This window comes from Neofelis nebulosa, chromosome 6, assembly GCF_028018385.1.
Source record: "Neofelis nebulosa isolate mNeoNeb1 chromosome 6, mNeoNeb1.pri, whole genome shotgun sequence".
NCBI lineage: Eukaryota > Metazoa > Chordata > Mammalia > Carnivora > Felidae > Neofelis > Neofelis nebulosa.
The window spans coordinates 91420248-91442883 of NC_080787.1; positions in this window are offsets into that span (position 1 = coordinate 91420248).

A 22636-nucleotide genomic window follows, 5' to 3' on the forward strand; every position below is an offset into this window, starting at 1 on the left:
TATACAAATCTCTACAGTATAAACCTCTGATCATCTGTTGGGGTAAGGAAAGGGATCCAGCATCTACTTATGTCTTAGGCAGTAGTCGTCTTTCAAGTAGTCCTCTTGTTTCATTCATACACTCTTTCCCCATTATATGTATGCATATAATGTATATGGTGCATATATAAATGTATACACACACACACACACATATTCACACATACACATACCTTCGGAGTATATATACCATATATACATATGTATACCTTCAGAGACACCTAGTGTCTTGAGAGTTTCTGGGCTTTTTGGTAGAATTGCCAGCTTCATACTGGCTTCAATTTAAAATGAGGTTTCAGCTTTATCTGGTTTGGTAACAGTCACTGTTCATCCATCTGTCTTCCAACATTTCAGAAATGTTTTTGATATTGCTTATCTGGTATGTTCTCTCCTATTTTTCATCTTTAGATTTATAAGTTTTAAAATTCTCTCACATTCAGTTTAGTGTGGTTTTGTAAGGATAAGGAATAAGTAAGTGCATGCATCCACCGTCATGCTTAATCAGAAGTTTGTAAGGTATCTTACATGCAAAAGATAGTGATACCTCTATAGTGTGACATTAATGCTATTTAAAATATTATCAGTTTATCACTATAATACCTGCAAGTTAGGAGAGGGCATAAATATTATGAAAGCATAAAGGCCTGCCTTTTCCAGCTGTCATGCTGTTTTCTCAGTAGAATAGCTAATTCACCTGAAACCTTTACACAGCCTCCTGCCTGAGTTCTCCAGTTTTACTTTGTAGATCCTTCTGTTGTGATACTACCTTTTCCTCTGTTTATCTTTTTTTTTTTTTTTTTTTTTACTAAGCTCCAGCTACTTAAAGGCAAATATTAAGCCTTATTCATCTTTGTACTCCCTGAGCTTAGCACAGTGTTTGCTTTGCATGTAGTAGGTACTCCATACATGTTTTCTTGAAAAATGTTGCATGAATGTATTAATAATGTGTCCACATTTTCAAGGAACTTTTAATATGTCATATCTGAAGTAATTACTCCCCAGTCTTTTCTTCTTCTCTTCTTCCTACCTCCCCCACTCCCAGCAAGCAAGATGTACTTTTGCTCATTACTTGAACTATAAGTAAATATAGATATATTTCACTATATTTCTATTGCCTACTTAGTTTTTACAATTTAACCAGAGCTTTTGAATCATTTGAGGTGTTTTACTTTTCCAAAAAAAATTTTCTCCAGGATGAGGCAACATGATTTTTTATATTTTGGCCATTTATTGGCATTTTTACCTGATAGGATAAAGATGGATAGTATAAGGTAGTGGCCAGGCTTAGACATATTTGTTAATTTAATTCAAGAGTTATTTACTGCTATATTATGGCTGAGTAATATTCCATCGTATATATATACCACAACTTCTTTATCCATTTATCAGTCAGTGGACATTTGGGCTCTTTCCATAATATTGCTATTGTTAATAATGCTGCTATAAACATTGGGGTTCATGTGCCTCTTTGAATCAGTATTTTTGTATTCTTTGGGTAAATACATAGTAGTGCAATTGGTTAAATAGGTGATGGGCATTAAGGAGGGCATTTGTGATGAGCATTGGTTGTTGTATGTAAGCAATGAATCACTAAATTCTACTTCTTAAACTAATATTACACCATATGTTAACTAACTAGAATTTAAATTAAACCCTGAAAGAAAAAAAAAGAATATTTACTGCTCATGTGTTATTTTCAGGACATTGTACTGAGTACTGTTTAAAAGTCAAAATGAGTAAGAAAAAGTCCTGCCATTAAGAAGTTTACACTACAATAAGTGGAAAAAAATAGGATGGTACCTTATAAAAAGGCGAAAAATAGTAAGTGCTATGGAATTCAGAAGAGAAAGAACTCACAAATATATGGAATCATGGAATCATGAAGGGTGTTTTGGGGGTCAGTAATATTTCAAATTATGCTTTGAAAGATAGTAGAAAGGAGAGTTAATCCAATGGAAAGGATGAGAAAGAGGAGTAAGAGGCAAGACAAAAAATAACTAGATGTGTTTGGTAATAGGAATTAACTAGTTCATTTGGCTGGAGAGTAGAATAGTGGATATAAGGATATATAGAAGAAAGAGCTGGAAAACATAGGCTAAGTCATTTTGTAGAGGACTTTGAATGTCAGGCTAAGGTATTTTTGCTCAGTGAAGTAGTCAACAGGGAGACACTGAAGGTTTTAAGCTTGTAATATTTGAATTATAAGAATATTAGTGAAGCAGATGTATCAGAAGAGGAGAAATAGAAGGAGAGACCCACAAAGCTACTTTTGTAGCCTGGGTAGAAAAACTGATTTTCTGAAAAGATTAAGGACAATAAGCATAGAACATGATTTTTTTGTATCTTCATTAACATCTATTTAAATTACTATTCAATTATTTACTTATCCATTGTCTGTATTCTCCCACTAGAATGTAATTTCCTTGAGAGAAAGGATTTTGTCTATGCCCTTTAGCTCTGATCTCCAATGCCCAGAATAATGCTTGTAATATTATAGTTGCTTAGGAAATCATTCTGGTAGGAATTAAGGACACAGAGAAACAGAAAAGAAAATCAAATAGGTCAGTCTCAAGTGCATGAATTAAGTGAAATAAATTCAAATAGGCCAGTAATCCCAATTAATGAAAACAGAGTGAACTCTGCAATTAAAAGACAGAAATGGTCAGACTGGATTTTTTAAATCCCAGTTGTATGCAACCTAAAGATTCATACTTAAAACATAAAGACACAGCAAAGATCAAAGTAAATGGATGAAAAATTATCCCAAATGTTAACCAGAAGAAACCTGCTGTAACTGTACCATTATTATACAAAATAGACTTTAAAGTAATATAAAGTTAAATGGAACATATAAATATATATATGCTTATACATATAGAAATTATGTATACATAATAATATTATATAAAAATATGTAAAGCATAAATGGATAGAACTGCATGGAAGATCAACAAAGCCACAATCTAAAGAGACTTTAACATACTTGTCTCAGTAACTGAGACAACCTTTATCTAATAGGTCTTTATAAAACTTACATTAGTTCATTTTCAAGCATTAAAGGAATATTTGGACTGAGTGGGAAAGAGAATGGCATTGCAGACTAGAAGAATGGTATAAAGAACAACGGGCAAAGATGAAGAAAAAAATGGCTGACACACAGAAGACATGGGGAATGAGAGTGGGCTTTGATTGAGGACGAGTGCAGAGAGACAGGCATATAGGAGGATGGCTGAGGTGAGTCTGACATGAGATTGAAAGTTTCAAGTTGGGGAGTAGCACAACCCGACCATTTAGGAAGGTCATTTTGATGAGAATGGGAAAGAACAGAGAGTAGAATGTGGAGTGAGGAATGAGTAGGAAAGCTATGGTAAAGGAGACTAGTTGGGAGTTCAGGCCTGAGCCAGTGAGGCTCTGAGTTAAGGTAGTATGATCAAAGACTGAAGGGAAGATTCAGCTTTGGTCAATGTTATGGAAATATAATTGTTAGTACAAGTAACTTATTGAAGGGAAAAATACCAGTATGGCTCTCAAATTTCTGATGTGGGTGGATGATAGTGCCATGAACCAAGACAGGAGCCGATAACAAGGGGGCTGGTTTCAGGGAATATACCTGTGATACTTCAGGTTTAGAATAAATTTTTCTTTAAAATTAATTTTGTAATTTAAAAATGCCTATGATAGTACAACATTGGAAAATGCCATACTCTCTTATTGAATTTTTTTTTCCCTTCATGTAACCGGGTAATATGACTTCTCTGAATTATGAGTATAAATATCACCCGGGAGACCTTTACCTCAAATTGGCCAACCTGAGCTTAAGTCCTGACTGCCATTTTTATATATATTTTTATATAACCTTTTTTATATCTTACATTCTAGTGCATGTGATTATGTCTTTTTGTTAAACAGTTTAGATAATTTCTGGATGTAGTAGACTCACAATCCATGCCTTAAAACTGTATCTCTAAAACCCATACCAATTTAGTTCCCCTCAAATATGCTTGATCTAAACCAGTGAGTGTGTGTTACCACTATTGGGTTCAATGCAGTTCCAGTAGCATTTGATGACATACTTAAAAATCTCTTACTTAATATTTCAGGTTCTTTCCCTATTGTAAGAACTAAGCTTTAAAAAGTAAAAAACTTGACAATAATCATAGTGATAATGATGATGGTAAAAGTAGAGAGCTTTTTATGGCTCAAGTTAAACATTTCAAAGATAATTCTTACAATGACTTCACATTACAGCTATTTAGCTCTATTTTATATTTGAGGAATTGAGGGTCTGAGAAGCTAAAGTAACTTTCTAGAGGTTGCATACAGCAAGAAAAAGGTAGGCTTGAATATAATTCCAGTTCTCTTATTCCAATGTTTGCATTCCTATCATTGTACCAAGTGCTGTGGGAAATTGGACTTGGATTTGATGAATCAAAAAAAAAAAAATGGTACTTACAGAGTACCTTCCTGTAGTGAGAATATGTCTGCTGCCTTGGGTTTCTCAGACAACACAGTGTATTTCTTACAAATCAGGCAATAATCTTGCAGCTTGTGTAGAGAAAAGAGTTGTGTCTGTTCTGGGAGATAAAAATGGTCAGCACAAATGTGATTATGATATTTATCCCCTTTCATAAATGTACAGTTTATTTTTGTCTTTTCATCAATATAATCACTCAAAATATTTAGTAATTATGGCTCTTCTTGCTTTAAAGTGGTAAACCGTGGCACTATGGCATGCCTTGAAAGTTTCTCACTAAGAGATAAATTAAATTCTGTTAATTCTCCGAACTGAATCAAATTGACTTTGGGATGAATGTTTTAAAGTATGCAATCATGTATTGTCCTTAGAAAAAGTCAACAATGACTATATATTTTCTAAGGTGCTTAAAGAATTTGATGACTTATAATTACCACTAAGTGATAGGTTTTCTAATAATGACCTTAGTGTAGGTCATAGCTGTGCTGGGGTCTGTGCCAAACAAGGGTCAGCTTTGGAGAGTCCAATAGCACATTAATTTCATTTTGTAAAATTAAAAATCATCTACCAGTTGTCCCTAGCCCTTGCCATGTTCTGGGAAAGGCTCCAAAAGTTCCGTTGGATAATATGGTATATTTTTGCTTAATATCAACACTAGTAGTGACGATAATAAGAGTTTACACTAGCTGTGTACCATGCACAGGAATTGGGCTAAGTAATTTACATGTTCCCCTTACCTTATCTAGCATTTGGTGCTAGATAGTTATTGTCCCTATTTTAGAAATGAGGACCATGAGACTCAGAGAAGTTAATTAACTTGCCCAAGGCCACACAGACAGTCTGTACAAGAACTTGGGTTTGATCACATATTCTGCTAAAATGTCTTCAAAGACTCCATAAATAGAATTTCCACAGTTCTGAAAGCAGTGGAAACAAACAGAATGCCTGTTTGTTTCTGTGGCCTGACACCTGGGTCATCATTGATGACAGCTTGACGCACACTTACTGATTCTGAGTGTCAGTTGAGGATGGCTGATGCAATGGCCCCACAGCGCTCACATTTGTTGGAAAATTCCACGTTGATCTTTATGAAAAAGCAGTTGCCTAAGCTTCCGAGGTTGGCTTTTTCGGTCATGGTGCATAATCTGAGCGTTGGGGAGTCTGCATGCCTGAGGTGTGAAGATGATGATGTACTTCCTGTAGGCACGAAGGCGCTCAGAAATAAAGCAAGGCCATCGAACTGTCATTTGTTGTTCTTCCTGTTCAGGCTTTTAAAAAAGAAACTAAGGTCAATTAACTGGGAAGCTTAACCTCTCTTAGCTTGTCTTTCTTTGCATAGGCTTTTTGCCTTTTAAATAAATCATTTTTCTCTCCTCTCCCTCCCCACCCCCTATCCATTTTGAACACGTTCTTGGATTTCTCATGCTGGGCCTAAGGAGCAGACTGCTTATATTCAAGAATGATTTGGAGGGGATAAAGTGTGCAAGATTTTGAATTCTTGCCATAAGTCCCTGGCAGACAGCCAGGCAGCCTCAGAGGAATAAGGCTAATGAAGGGAGGGTAAAGAAGATCCGGGAGTGCGGCTGGTAATGCAGTATTCATTTAATTGGGAGCAGGTACCGGTGCAAACTTCTCCATTTTAATTGGAAAAAGGGAAGGCGATTGTTAAGGAAGAAGGAAAAAAGAATGCATAAAGTTTTCAAGCCGAGGAGCCAAAGGCAGCCCTGTCTATGCCAGAGAAAGAACTCAATTTAGGGCAATTTGCTCTGCAAGCTGGGCTGCAGCCTCCCCTGGGAATAGGGATGAGGAAGAAAATGAAACCAAAAGAGAACTTGATAAAATCACCTAGCACAGACAATCTCAGTAGAATAGGTTTTACTGAGTTAAATCTGCCCCAATCAATATGATTCTTTTCATATAAGTTACAAATAAAAAGCCACAAGATTACAATAAAAATCGAGACTCGAGCGATGCTGATGTTGCACCTGGGAGTCTTAAGAACTTGTTATGGAATATATGTTTTTGCAACTATAATGTTTGTTTTTCTTTTCACCCTGGTCACGCGAATCAACTCTTTGCTTTCCCTCCCCATCCATCTAGTTTTATATATTGTTTTAAAAAACATAGGAGGCAACTCTTTCTGCTTAGTTTCTCTTGCACTGGAGGTTGGAGATCGGTGGTTTCTCTTTGTCTTGAAATGTGTTGAATTGCACATAGGGCTGATTTTTCATGCTAATGATAAACAAAGAGACTTTTTCCTATTGTACATTGTATGACATAAGTATTTATAACATTAATGTATTAGTAAAACAATAAAAGAGGCAAGGTTTCATACAATAAGAGGAAGCAACTTTTTTGATGCACATGAGAGACTATTAAAATCAAACACAAATCCTATAATTTCATGTTTAATAACCATCAGTTCTCAATAATCTTTGACTGCCTCACATAAATGGGAGTTTTAAGCAGCTGATTGTTTTAACGCGATAACTATAATTTTGATTCTTTGTGAATGAGGAGGCGGAAGACCAAGCAAAACATTTAGTTCTTTCTGCCAGTGCGGTTGACTAATCAATGACAAACTTGGAGAGAAGAGTCTTTATTTTAGCACATAAAAATACATTTTAAAGAGAAATATAAAGAACTTATTTAGAGCTTAAGTTTCCTGGCAAATCTATATTATTAAATCTCTTTAAACGTTATTCATAATGGGTAATAAAAAGAAGACCATGGTGCTTCGTTTAGATAGATTTTACTTTACGTATAGCCTGCCATGTATTCAGTCTTGGTAAACCTGAGGAAGAAGAGGTGTCCATGATCATTTTATCTCTTTGATAATTTTCCTCGTGGGGTGGGGAATTTTAAATGCTCGCAGACTATGACCTGCTAATTTGACTTTACCTTGATTACTAGAAATATAAGATTAAAAAGGAAGAGATTTTCTGGGCAGAATAGAGTAACATCTCAAAATTTAGTGCAGTTGTCACCCCCAAATATTCTATTTTTTCCCTCCATACCATGCTGAATAAATGAATTAATCTATGCACCAAAAATATTTAGAGAACCTCTATGCTAAGCACTGTGGAAGATGAAAAGATGAAAATAAAATAACACAGGCCCTATCATCAGGAAACTTACTTTCTAAATGAGAAAGCCAAACTAAAGTACAAACGCCAAATATAAAATGAGCAGCAGAAGAAAAGATGTTCCCAAACAATAGATAGTTGATGAAGTCTCAACTATTTTTTTCCAGTTCTCAATGCATAATATCTGAATATGGACAATTGATGCCATATTTTTGGAAAAGCAGTGGATCCACTGCTTGGTTTGTTGAAGGCTATGAAGGGTTTATGGAGCTGATGGTACTTGACCTGGTTTGTATTTAGGAGGGCAGGAGGGGAATGTGGGAGGCAATTACACCACATCCAAGAAATGATGGATTTTAATCAAAGGTGAGTGACTGGGAGGAGAGAAAGTAGCAAACATATTTGGGGAACACTAATTATAGCAGAGAGTCTTCTAAGTCTTCTAGAAAACTAATGGAAATTAGTTGAGGCCTGATTTTTGGAAGGTGGTGATTAAATGTTTTCTTTATCTTATAGTATAGAAATATCTAAAAAACATTTGTTTTAAAGGATGAAAGGATTCTTTGAGGAAGACTGACCCCACGGCAGCATGTGATATAAATTAATGGTACAGAGGCCTCACATGTGCTCACAATCCCATGTTTTCCCATGTGACCAAATATTCTTTCTCTCCCATGCTGTTGTCTACTCTGGAGGCTCCACCCACAGAACTGCTTCACAGAGCTGCACCTCCTGCCTAGGCTGACAGCTGCCTGCCTGTCTTCTTTAGATGTGGCTGCCCACAGAGCTGCCAGCCCTCAGAATGCCACGGAAATGCAGAGTGGAGGGAAACAATTTCACTTGTGTCAAGAATTACACAAAGACTCTCATGAAGACATTGCAGCAGCCTCTGTCTTATAAGCCCTCTAAGAATCACAGTAAATATCTCATAAGACAGTTCTGTCACCTTCTTGCCTTTACCTCTGGAACCTCTGGAATCAAGGGCTCACACTTGGATGGGTCAGACAGGAAATGGATGCCATGTCCTCCATTATTCTTAGCTCACCTGAGTTGGTAGCTTCTAGACCCATATAAATGTTTCTATTCTTCCTCATTTATAAAACCACATGTCCACACAAATCAGTGGTTACAAATAGGGACTGGTGTGCATTTAATATGAGTAGGTGGGAGAACAGGTCTTCTCTATAGCTCAGCCACTCAAGGTGCTCTTTTTGGCTCTGTAATCTACTATTTATGTGATGTGGTTTAGCCTCTGGGTAAATAGTGAATTCGAAGATTTGCCTTCTTCTCATACTCACTGTTCTTTTTATACACCTGTTCCCACAGGAGCATATTTTGAAAAGATGCCAATAATTAAAATATTTTTGTGAGTGGGAGGGGCTTTTCAACTCTTCATCTTTTTTTGCAGAGTTATCCACTGTACCGCCTTTTTGTTATCTTTAGGTGAAGGGGTCTGGGGATCTTTCTGCCATGACATTTCTCAAAATATGTTAGATAGATTACCATCTCCTTCATTCATATATTAGATAACTCTATTCTGATAGTTTGGGCAAATTTCTGTAAAAAAAGGGTAATCACAAGAGGAAAACTTATAAAAGGTAAAATTATTTTTCTAGGTATATTTATATAATGGGGATAACAATATTTTAAAACGTTTTAATTTCAATTGTGCCGATGTCACAGCTGAATAGCTATTAGAAAAATGCATTAATTAAAAGCCTGTTTGTGGATCAATTATGGATAAGAATTTCTTGTTAGTTTACATATGGCCTTGTGCCTTTTTCAGAACTGTCATTTTATACAAATTTTAATTGAAGATATATCTCTGCTGGGGAGTACATACTCATGAAATTCAATGTATTCTTTCTCGGAGATAGCACCAATGACTATATTAATATAGAAAGAACCAAGTTCAAGTGTCAAAAATAAGTTACACCATTGATTTTGTTAGACAATACCAGATTCAGATTCAACTAACATTTATAGAGCCCCTAATTTGGCCAGACATTGTGCTATTATATATCTATTATTTAGCCTATAATTTTTCAGAGCCAGGAACGAACTTGGTGTTCATATTCACATTTACAGATAAGAAATACGCAATCTGAACAACTTAGATGGTGACTCCAAGTCTAGTGAGTAATAGGTGTGGATTTGAAGCCAGGGCTCCCTGATGCCAAGGTGGAAGTTAATTAGTGATTTTGCTACTATTAAATTTAAGACGTCAGCCCAGCTTCTCTTTACTTCAAAATCTACAGTACACTCCTACAGTTAACTAAAGAGTGAACATTCTTTTGAATTACTACATGTATTTGGTGGATGAGGACAATATATGAGAAAATTGTATTTCTACTTTTGAGAGGAATATATATTTTTTAATTTAAATTCGAGTTAGCTAACATACCGCATAGTCTTGGCTTCAGGAGTAGAACCCAGTGATTCACCTCTTACATTTGATACCCAGTGCTCATCCCACAAACTGTCCTACTTAATGCCCATCACCCATTTAACCCATCCCCCCACCTAACTCCCCTCCAGCAACCCTCAGAGACTTTTATGATTTGCCTCCTCTGTTTTTATCTTATTTTTCCTTCCCTTCCCCTATGTGCAGCTGTTGAGTTCTCAAATTCCACATGAGTGAAATCATATGATATCTTTTTAATATAAAGGTAATGATGTGCTAACCAAATGGCACATGCTTCCCTGTTCATAGTTCTTATTTAGGTGCTAAGACCCTGTTAAATTTTCTGACTGTGATTATATTATGATACCTTGGATAGTTTTGTGCAGCTTAAAATCATTTCTAAACCTTTCCAAGTTAATGACTTTTTTAGTTTATTAATGCCAAATGTTTTAAATTTTTTCTAGCTTTTTATTTTGAAAAAATTTAAACTTACGGATAAACTGAAAACATAATGCAATGAACACTTACATGCTTTTTATCTAGATTCACTAGTGGTTAACCAGGTTACTGCTTTTGTAGTCTCTCTTTCATATATATAGATATATATTTTTGAGCCATTTGAAAATCGGTTGCAGATACATAATTCACCCCTAAATGCTTCAACATATATCTCCTCACAAGGACATTCTTTTTCATTACCTTAATGCTATTGTCACATCCAAAATATAGAATATCAATGCAAAAATATTACCTGATATCAGCCCATATTAAAAATTTCCCAGTTATCCATTTAGTATCCCTTATAGTTATTTTATTTTTGATAAGCTCATCATTCAGTTTTTAAATTTCATTTTCAATAGTTTGATAAAACTCATGATTTAATCAGAGATTATTCAATACACTCAGTTGTCTTAATTTCTTTTAATTTAGAACAATCCCTCTCTTATTTTTCATTACTCTGGGACTTTTTAAAAAAAAGTCCAGGCCTGTTGTTTTGTATAATTTCCTACTGATTATTTCTATATTACTGGAATCAAGTTAGATATTATTGTCAAGAGCACTATACAGATGATCTTGTGTCTTTCTCACTGTATTAAATCAGGAGACATATAATACTGACTTTTCCCTTTATTGCTGATGCTAACTTTAATTATTTGATTAAGGTGGCATCTCTGAGATTCTTCCACTGTAAAGGTATCCTGTTCTCTTGCAATTGATAGGTAACCGTGGGTGACACTTTAAGATTATATGAATATCCTGTACTCAAAATTTCATTCAATATTTCTAGCACTCATGCTGATCTTTCTTGAATCAGTTATTACATTAGTGCTTGCAAAAGGATGATTTTCTATTTATGTCAGACATTTTACATTTATTAATAGACCCCTTTAAGAAAGAACATTCTCTTCTTCTCTACCTCTTGTTTTACTTCCTTGCTTTCTGTCTCAGCAAGATATTACAAGTTCACCTTATATTTTCCATGCCCAGCTCCTGGAAGCAACCATTTCTCCAAAGGTTCTTAGTTCCTTTTAGTGGGGAATTGAATTTAGAAACCAGCATGGGGCGCCTCGGTGGCTCAGGTCATGATCTCACTGTTCATGAGTTCGAGTGCGTGTTGGGCTCTGTGCAGACAGCTCAGAGCCTGGAGCCTACTTCAGATTCTGTGTCTCCGTCTCTCTCTGCCCCTTCTCTGCTCACACTCTGTCTCTCTCTCTTTTTCAATAATAAATAAACATTAAAAAGAAACCAGCATCTGGGCTCACGGGGTGCATATTATTTCTACACACTTCCAGGGTGTAGGCTAGAAAAAAAATGTGTACACATATATGTATACGTACATGTAAATACATATATATTTTTTATTCTGATAGCTACATTGCAAAGTTCTTCACTGTTTTCTCAGTCCATGTATGAATCTTACATTTCCCACTCCTAAGCACATCAGTATGTTTTCATAAGATGTTTTCATAAGATGTTTTTAGAATTGCTACACTAATACCACTATATCAACAGCAAACTTGCTAAGTAACATTCAAATAAAAAAAATCCTTTTGTCTTTAAAATATATCCCAATAGGGGTTTATAGTCATAATACTATATTCAAAAGTTACTTAGATTTGTGTGTGTGTGTGTGTGTGTGTGCGTGTACATGTATGTGCATTTGAGTTATAATTCTGATATATGGTTAAATTCATTTGTTTCTATTTGTATTCAATTGTAATGTTTTTATATTCTTGGCTTACTTTAATTTTTTGATTATATAAAGAATTTATAGGGATCACACATTAAATAATATGCAGTGTATTTTAAATATTTCATATATAATATTTAAGTACTATACATAGATTAAAGTATATGTTTATTAAAACATACACATTTAAAACATATTAATATACCATTAATATATTTTAATAAATATATCAATATGTTCATATTAATTCATTATTTAATAGGTACTATACTATAAATATATGCTATATATTTTACAGTGTATCAAATATTATATATAATGTATGCAAGTATATGAATCAAAAAGGTTTTATTCTTTTCTTTTTCTCTTTTACCTTGTTCCCACTATCTTTAGATAACCATTTTTATTCATTTCTGTTTTATTTTTTCAACTTGGCAAAAATAAGCAATAAAATACATAACACAGAGAAACCCACTTAAATGCATATCTTCTCTTTTCTTATCATTCCTACACAACAGATAGCAAGAATTTTTTTTTCATTAAACAATATATCCGGGAAGTCACTCCTTATCAGTTTATGAACATCTCAGTCTTTTTGTGTAGCTACATGGTTCTCCACCATTTGAATACACCATAGTTTATAAAAATCTATTGCCTGCTATTGCAGGACATCTAACTTGTGTTCAATATTTTGCTGCCATTATTATTATATTATTATTATTATTAATGTTCCAATAAATGGTATATGTGTTTTTTGTAGTATGTAGTTTTTGTAGAATAGGTCCTCAATGTAAATCCCCAAAAGTAGAATTGCTGAGTCAAAGGAAATATTTAGTTTTGCTAGCTATTGCCAAATTCTCCTTCATCAGGGTGACATAATTTTATGTTCTCACCAACTATGTATGAGAATGTGTTTCTTCACAACCTCATCAGCAAACTCTATTATCAAGCTTTGGATTTGTGTCAATCTGATAAATGGGAAATGGTCAATAAGGAAAGTTTTAACCTGTATTTTTTATAAATTAAGGATCCTAAGGATCCTAAGGATCCTAAGATCATTTATGTAATTTTTTTTCCTATGAAGCATATATTCTTGTCTGGGTACTCATTATAGAGTTTGTTATATTTTTGGAATACCCTTTATCTGCAATATATGCTGCAAATAATTTCTCATATTTTGTAATTTTTAAAAATTTTGCTAATGGTGTTTTTTCTTCCCATTTTGTCCATGTTCTGTTCTAGTATGTGTCTGGTTTCACGTTTTTTTTTTTAATTTTCTTTTTTAATGTTTATTTATTTTTGAGAGAGAGAGAGAGAGAGAGAGACAGATCATGAGTAGAGACAGGGAGACACAGAATCCGAAGCAGGCTCTGAACTCCGTTCTGTCAGCACAGAGCCTGATGCAGGGCTTGAACCCACAAACCACGAGATCATTACCTGAGCCAAAGTCGTATGCTTAACCCGACTGAGCCACCCAGGCGCCCCTAGTTTCACTTTTTATATTTAAATAACCCGTTTTTTAGTTTATTCTGACATATTTGGAATACAGATGTGTTTTCTGAAAGGATATCCATTGTATTAATACCTTTTATTTAAAAGTACATATTCTCCTGAGTTATTTGAAATGCCAGCCTATTATATATTAAATTTACATATGTACTTGGGTCTCTCTCTGTACTTTCTATTCTGTTCCATTCATATTCTCATAATACCCTGTCTTAATTATGTCTTAATATTTGGTTGTGCTCGATGCCCTCTTGCTCCTTTTAAACATTTTTTCTAGCTTTTCCACCATAATTTTTTTTCTATAAAATTTTGCAATCTACTTATCGGCTCCTACTATTTTTGTGGAGTCATGTTAAGTTTATATTTACCATGTTGAAAATTGACATCTTCATAATGTTGACTCATGCTTTCCAAGAAAAGGAATAGTATTCCATTTATTCATGTCTACTTTTCTGTCTTTCAGAGTATTTTAAAGATTTTTTTTCAAATTTGTTATTCACATATCTCGTTAAATTTTTTCCTTAGTACTTAATTTATTGTGGCAGCCATCATAAATAGCATTTTCTTCCATTCTACTTTTTTATAATTTATGTGTATAGGGACATCAATTTGTATATATTATTTGTCTTTCTTTCTACCATACATGATTCTTTATTTTTTGGCCTTAGTTTAATCATTGAATTCTCTGGAGGTTTACATGTACACTATTATGTCATCTTCAAATAGGCTGTTTTAATTTTCTTATGCTTCTAATTGCTGATTCTTATCTTATTTAATTGATTAATGTAAGGTTATAATTGGAGATCATGAACATTTTTGCCTTGGTCCTGATCATAGATAGAGAATGTCTTTAGTGTTTCGTATTAATTCAATTAAGTTACATATTGGTTTTAGGATATATATCCATTTCTCTCTCTCTCTCTCTCTCTCTCTCTCTCTCTCTCCCCCTCCCTCCATAAATATATATATTATATATATTGGTTTTAGGATATATATCCATTTCTCTCTCTCTCTCTCCCTCCAAACATATATATATATATATATATATATATATATATATATATATGTTTGTATATACATACATATATATATATATATATATATATATATATGTTTGTATATACATACATATATATATATATATATATATATATATATATGTTTGTATATACATACATATATATATATATATATATATATATATATATATATATGTATGTATATACACACACACACACATATATAATTTACCACACTTTGGTAAATTGTTTTCCTATAGAATTATCCATTCATCTAGATTTTCAAGTGTATTTGCATAGAGTTGTACAAAGTAGTAACTTAGTAAAGTATTAATTTTTTAAGTTATTTCAATGATTATTTTCTCCTCTGTAGTTTATTATTTTGTGTATTTGTGCTTCCTTCAATGATTCAAATAGCCAGTGATTTCTCTATTTTGTTAATTTTTATTTAAACTAAAAACATTTCCACTATTTTTTCTGTTTTCTAACTTTACTATCTGCTTTTATTTTATTATTTTTTTCCCTTTATTTGGTTACTTTTTTTGATAATAGCTATTCTAACAGATGTGAGGTGATATTTTGTATCTCATGGTTTTGGTTTGCATTTCCCTGATGATAAGTGGTATTGAAATCTTTTCACGTGCGTCTTGGCCATCTGTATGTCTTCTTTGGGAAAATGTTTATTCAGATCCTCTGTCCTTTTCTTCTTTTAATCGGATTGTTTGCTTTTTTACTATTGAGTTGTATGAGTTCTTTTTGTGTTTTGGTTATTAACCCCTTATCAAATATAAATCATATATTTGCAAATGTTTTCTCCCATTCAGTAGGTCGTCTTTTCATTCTGTTGATGGATTAATCTGCTGTGCAGAAGACTTTTAGTTTCATATGGTCCCACTTGTTTATTATTGCTTTTTGTTGCCTTTGCTTTTGGTCAGATCCAAAAAACTATTGCCATGACCGATGTCAAAGAGCTTACAACCTATGTATTCCTCCAGGAGTTTTATGATTTTAGGTCTTATATTCAAGTCTTTAGTCCAGTGGAATTATTATTTTTTTTTCTGTATGGTGAAGAGAATAATTCAGTTCCATTCTTTTGGATGTGGCTCTTCAGTTTTCCCAGCACCATTTATTAAAGACACTGTCTTTTCTGCTTTGTATATTCTTAGCTTCTTTGTTGTAAATTAATTGACCATATATGCATGGGCTTGTTTCTGGTCTCTCTATTCTGTTCCAAAGACATATTTGTCTGTTTTTTGCCAAAATCATACTGTTTTGAATATTCTAGTTCTATAGTATAGTTTGTAATCAAAGAGTATGATGCCTCCAGCTTTGTTTTTCTTTCTCAAGATAGCTATGGTTATTTGAAGTCTTTTGTGCTTTCATACAAATTTTAGGATTATTTGTTTCTATTTCTTTGAGAAGTGCCATTGGCATTTTGGTAGGGGTTGCATTGAATCTATAGATGGCTTTGGGTAATATGGACATTATAACAATATTAATTCTCCCATTTCATGGACACAGAACACTTTTCCATTTATTTGTATCTTTTTAGTTTCTTTCATCAATATCTTGCAGTTTTCAGAGTATAGGCCTTTTACCTTCTTGGTCAAATATATTCCTAGGCATTTTATACTTTTGGATGCAAATTTAAATGCTGTTAAATTGGTGTTGTATCCTGCAACTTTACTGAATATGTTTATTCTAACAGTGTTTTGGTAGATTCTTTAGGGTTTTCTATACATCGTATAATGTCATCTGTGAATAGTGACAGTTTTACATCTTTCTTTCCAATATAGATGTCTTTTTCTTTTCTCTAATTTAATTACTCTGGCTAGAACTTTTAACACTATGTGGGATAGAAGTGGCAAGAGTGGCCATGCTTATCTTGTTTCCAATCTTGGAAGAAAAATTTTTGGCTTTTCACTATTGAGGATGATATTAGTTATGAGCTTGTCATACATGGTCTTTATTATATTGAGGTACATTTCCTCTCTACCCACTTTGTTGAGAGTTTTATCATAAATGGATGTTGACTTTTATCAAATTTATTTTGCAGCTATTGAGATTATATGATTTTTATCTTTTACTTTATAATGTAGTATGTTACATTTAGTGATTTGCAGATGTTGTACCATCCTGGCATCCTTGGAATAAATCCCATTTGATCATGGTGTATGATCCCTTTCATGTATTATTGAATTCAGTTTGCTAATATTTTGTCAAAGAATTTTTGCATCTATGTTCATCAGGCATATCGGCCTGTAGTTTTCCTTTTTTGGGTATCTGTATCTGGTTTTGGTATCAGGGTACTGCCTCATAAATGAGTTTGGAAGTGTTCCCTCCTCTTCAATAGTATATAAACATTTGAGGATAGTCATTAAATATTTGAATGTTTGTTAAAGTTCACCAGTGAAGTTGTTTGGTCCTAGGATTTTGTTTTCTGGGAGGTTTTTGAATACTAATTCTATCTGCTTACTAGTAATCAGGTTATTCAGATTTTCTATTTCTTCATGATTCATTCTTAGAATATTGTATGTTTCCAGGAATTTATCCATTTCTTCTAAGTTTTTCAATTTGTTGGCATATAACTGTTTGTGGTAGTCTCATCATTCTTTATATTTCTTTGTTATTAGTTGTAACTTTTTCTCCTTTATCTGATTTTATTTGAAGTCTCTCTTTAATTCTTAGTGAGACTAACTAAAGAATAGTTAATTTTGTTTATCTTTTCAAAAAACCAGCTCATAAATTCATTGATCTTTTCTATTGTCTTCTTAGTTTCTATCTCATATATTTCCATTCTGATCATTATTATTTCTCTCCTTCTAATATTGGGTTTTGTTTGTTGTTTTTATAGTTCTTTTAGTTTAGATTGTTAGATTGTTTATTTGAGATTTTTCTTGACTCTTGAGGTAGGCCTCTATAGCTATGGATTTTCCTCTTAGAACTTCTTTTGCTACATCTGTTTGGCGCAGTTAGCTAAGCATTAGAGTCTTGATTTCGGCTCTGGTAATGATTTCATAGTTTGTGAGATCGAGCCCCGTATCAGGCTTTGCACTGACAGCATGAAGCCTGCTTGGGATTCTCTCTCTCCCTCTTTCTCTTCCCATCCCTTGTCTGCTCTCTCACTCTCCCTCTCTCTCTCTCAAAATAAATAAGTAAATTTAAAAAAAAGAAACTTAAAAAAATTGCTATCAGTTATTCTGTGGCATTTCTGTAGACATCTTCATGTTCAGTACAGTTTTGAAGATGTGCTTCTGGACAAAGTATTCCTTAAGATTTTGAATTCTTAAAACTGTTTTTAAACAGATTTAAAATTTTTGGAGAATAATTTCATTTCAGTAGAAATCTACAACTCATACTTTAGTCCCCTGAAATTCTTGAAAAATATAGTGATTCAACAATTCTATACATTACTGAGTACTGATCACAATAAGTGTACTCTTAGTCCCCTCTGCCTATTTTGCCCATCCCCCAACTCACCTCCCTTCTGGTAATCATCAGGTTGTTCTCTATAATTATGAGTCTGTTTTTTTATTTCTCTCTCTCTCTCTCTCTCTCTCTCTCTCTTTATTTTTATTAATTTATTTTGTTTCTCAAATTCCACTTATGAGTGAGATCATGTGGTATTTTTTTTCTGACTGACTTATTTCATTTAGCATTATATTCTCTAGATCCATCCATGTTGTTGCAAATGGCAAGATTACATTCTTTTTTATGGCTGAATAATATTCCATGTGTGTGTATATGATATATATGTCATATATATGTATCACATATATATATATCATCATCATCTTCTTTATCTCGCATATTCTTTATCCAATTGTCCATATATGGACACTTGGACTGCTTCCATAATTTGGCTATTGTAAATAATGCTGCAGTAAGCATAGGGGTGTATATATATTTACAAATTAGTGCTTTCTTATTCTTTGAGTAAATACCTAGTAGTAGAATTACTAGGTAATACGGTATTTCTGTTTTTAATTTTTAGAGGAACCTACATAATGCTTTCCGTAGTGGCTGCACCAGTTTGCATTCCCACCAACACTACATGAGCTTTTTCTCCACATCCTCGCATTTCTTGTGTTTTTTATTTTAGCCATTCTGACAGGTGTGAGGTGATATCTCATTGTGGTTTTGATTTGCATTTCCTTGACTTTTCATGTGTCTGTTGGTCATCCATATGTCTTCTCTGGAGAAATGTCTGTTCATGTCTTCTGCCTATTTTTTTAAATTGTATAATTTGATTTTCTGGTATTGTATGAGTTCTTTATATATTTTGGATACTAACACTTTATTGGATATGTCATTTACAAATATCTTCTCCTATTTTTAGGTTGTCTTTTTGTTTTTTGATTGTTTCTTTAGTTGTGCAAAAGTTTTTTCTTTGATGTAGTCCCAGTATTTTTGTTTGTTTGTTTGTTTCCTTTGCCTCAGAGACATATCTAGAAAAATGTTGCTATGGTTGATATCAGAGGAATTTCTGCCTATGCTCTTTTCTAGGATTTTTATGGATTCAGGTCTCATATTAAGTTTCTTAATACATTTTGAATTTATAGTTGTGTATAGTGAAAGAAAGTGGTCCAGTTTCATTCTTTTTCATGTAGCTGTCCAGTTTTCCCAGTGCCATTTGTTGAAGAGACTGTCCTTTTCCAATTGTATATTATTTCCTGCTTTATCAAAGATTAATTGATGATATAATCTTGACATTATTTCTGGGATTTCTGTTCTGTGCTAATGAGCTATGTGTCTATTATCATGCTAGTACCATACTGTTTTGATTACTAAGCTTTCTAGTATTTCTTGAAATCTAGTTTTATTTTTTTTTTTCAAGATTGCTTGACTATTCAGGATCTTTTGTCTTTCCATACAAATTTTAGGATTGTTTGATCTATTTCTGTGAAAAATTTTGATTGAGATTGCATTAAATCTGTATTTCTTTGGGTAGTATGAACATTTTAACAGTATTTGTTGTTTGAATCCTTGAGTGTGGATTATTGTTCCATTTGTTTGTGTCATCTTCAATTCCTTTCATTAATGTTTTCTAGTTTTCAGAGTGCACGTTTTTCATCTCCATGTTTAAGTTTATTTGTAGGCATTTTACTGTTTTTGGTGTAATTGGAAATGTGATTATTTTTAATGTTTATTTTTTTTTTAAGAAAAGGTGAGGAGCACAGAGGATCTGAGGCAGCTTGTCACTGACAGCAGAGAGCCTGATGCAGGGCTCGAACTCAAAAACCACAAGATCTGACTTGAGCCAAAGTCAGACACTTAACCAACTGAGCCATCCAGGTGCCCCAGTGCAATTGTTTTCTTAGTTTCTCTTTCTGCTACCTCACTATTAGTGTATAGAAATGCAATGTATTTCTGTGTTTGATATTTGTATCCTGTGACCTCACTGATTTCATTTATCAGGTCTAGTAGTTTTTTGTGGAGTTTTCAGGGTATCCTGTATATAATATGATGTCATCTGGAAACGTTGAAAGTTTTACTTCATCCTTACCAATTTGGATATTTTTTTTTCTTGTCTGATTGCTGAGCTTAGGACATCCTGTCTATGTTGAATAAAAGTGGTAAGAGTGGGAATTCTTGTCTCATTCCTGAACTTAGGGGGAAAGCTCTCAGGTTTTCACCATTGAGTATGATGTTAGTTGTGAGTTTTTCATAGATGGTCTTCATTATGTTGAGATATATTCGCTTTAAACCTAATTTGTTGAAGTTTTTTTTTTTATCATGAATTGATATTGTACTTTGTCAAATGTTTTTTCTGCATCTATTGAAATGATCATATGTTTTTATCCATTCTCTCATAATATGATGTAGCATGTCGATTGATTTGTGAATATGGAAGCATACTTGCATCCTAGAATTAAATCCCACTTGATCATGGTGAATGATAGTTTTAATGTATTGTTGGATTCAGTTTGCTAATATTTTGTTGAGGATTTTGCATCTATGTCATCAAAGATATTGGCCTGTAGTTATCTTTGTAGTGTCTCTGGTTTTGGTGTAACAGTAATGCCGGCCTCATAGAATGAATTTGGAAGCTTTCCTTCTTCTTTTTTTTGGGGGGATAGTTTGAGTGGAATGGGTATTAGCTCTTCTTTAAATATTTGGTAGAATTCATGTGTGAAGCTGTCTTGTCCTGGACTTTTGTTTGTTGGGAGTTTTTTTATTGCTGATTCAATTTCATTACTGGTAATCTGTTCTAATTTTCTATTTCTTTCTGATTTAGTTTTGGGAGGTTATATGTTTCTAGGAATGTATCCATTTCTTCCAGGTTCTCCAGTTTGTTGGCATATCATTTTTCTTATGATCTCTTATAATCCTTTGTATCTCTGTGGTGTTGGTTGTTCTCTGTCTCTCTTTAGGAGCCTGACGAAAGGTTTATCAATTTTGTTGATCTTTACAAAGAACTAGCTCCTGGTTTCACGGGTCTATTTTATTGTGGTTTTGATTTTTATATTGTTTATTTCTTCTCTAATATTTATTATATCCTTCCATCTACTGGTTTTGGGTTTTGTTTGTTTTTCTTTTTCTAGCTCCATTAGGTGTAGGTTAGGATGTTTATTTCAGATTTTTCTTGCTTCTTGAGGTAAGCCTTTATTACTATAAACTTCCCTCTTAGAACAGCTTTTGCCACATTCCAAACATTTTGGACCATTGTGTTTCATTTTCATTTGTCACCTTATGTAGACACATATACATGTACATATAGGTATGTATATACATATATTATTTTCTCTTTGATTTCTGTATTTACCTATTGATTGTTTAGTAGCATGTTATTTAACATTCATATATTTGTGTTCTTTCCAGATTGTTTCTTATGGTTGATTTCTAGTTTCATAGCATTGTGGTCGGATATACATTATATGACTTTAATCTTTTTAAATTTGTTGAGACTTGTTTTGTGGCCTAACATGTGTTCTATTCTGGAGCATGTTCCATGTGTACATGGAAAGAATGTGTATTCTGCTGTTTTAAGATGGAATGTTCGGAATATATTTGTTAGATCCATCTGGTCCTGTGTGTCATTCAAAACCATTCTTTCCTTGTTGATTTTCTGTTAGGATGATCTATCCATTGATGTCAGTGAGGTGATTAAGTCTCCTAGTATTATATTACTATCAATTACTTCTTTATGTTTCTTATTAGCTGCTCTGTGTATTTGGGTGCTTCCATGTTGTGTGCATAAATATTTACAATTGTTGTATCCTCTGGTTGATCTGTTCTTCTTATGTATCTAGCGTCCTTCTCTGTGTCTTGTTACAGTCTTTAATTTAAAGTCTATTTTCCCTGTTATAAATATTGCTAACCTGGCTTTCTTTTGATATCCATTTGCACAGTAAATGATCCTTTCATTTTCAATTTGCATGTGTCTTTAGGTCTGAAATGAGTCTTTTGTAGGCAGCATATAGATGGGTCTTGGTTTTTTTAGCCATTCTGTCACTCTCTGTTTTCTGATTGGAGTGTTTAGTTCATTTATATTGAAAGTAGTTATTGATTGGTGTGTACTTAATTGCCATTTTGTTACTTGTTTTCTGGTTATTTTTGTAATTCTTCTCTGTTCCTTTCTTCTCTTGCTCTCCTCTCTCCATTTCTGGTGTTCTTACTGATAAACTTGGATTCTTTTTTCTTTATTTTTTGCTTATCTGTTACTAGTTTTTGATTTGTGGTTATCATTAGGTTTGTATGCAACACCTTATCAGATGGCAGTCTATATTAAGTTGGCAGTCTCTTAAGTTTGAAAGTTTGAACCCATTCTTTACCCTCTCCCCCTCCCCACATTTTAGGTATATGGGTCATATTTGGCATCTTTTTACTTTGTGAATCTCTTGACTGATTTTTACAGCTATACTTAATTTTATTGCTTTTATGTTTCCTACTTTTCTTACTCCTACTTACGTGCTT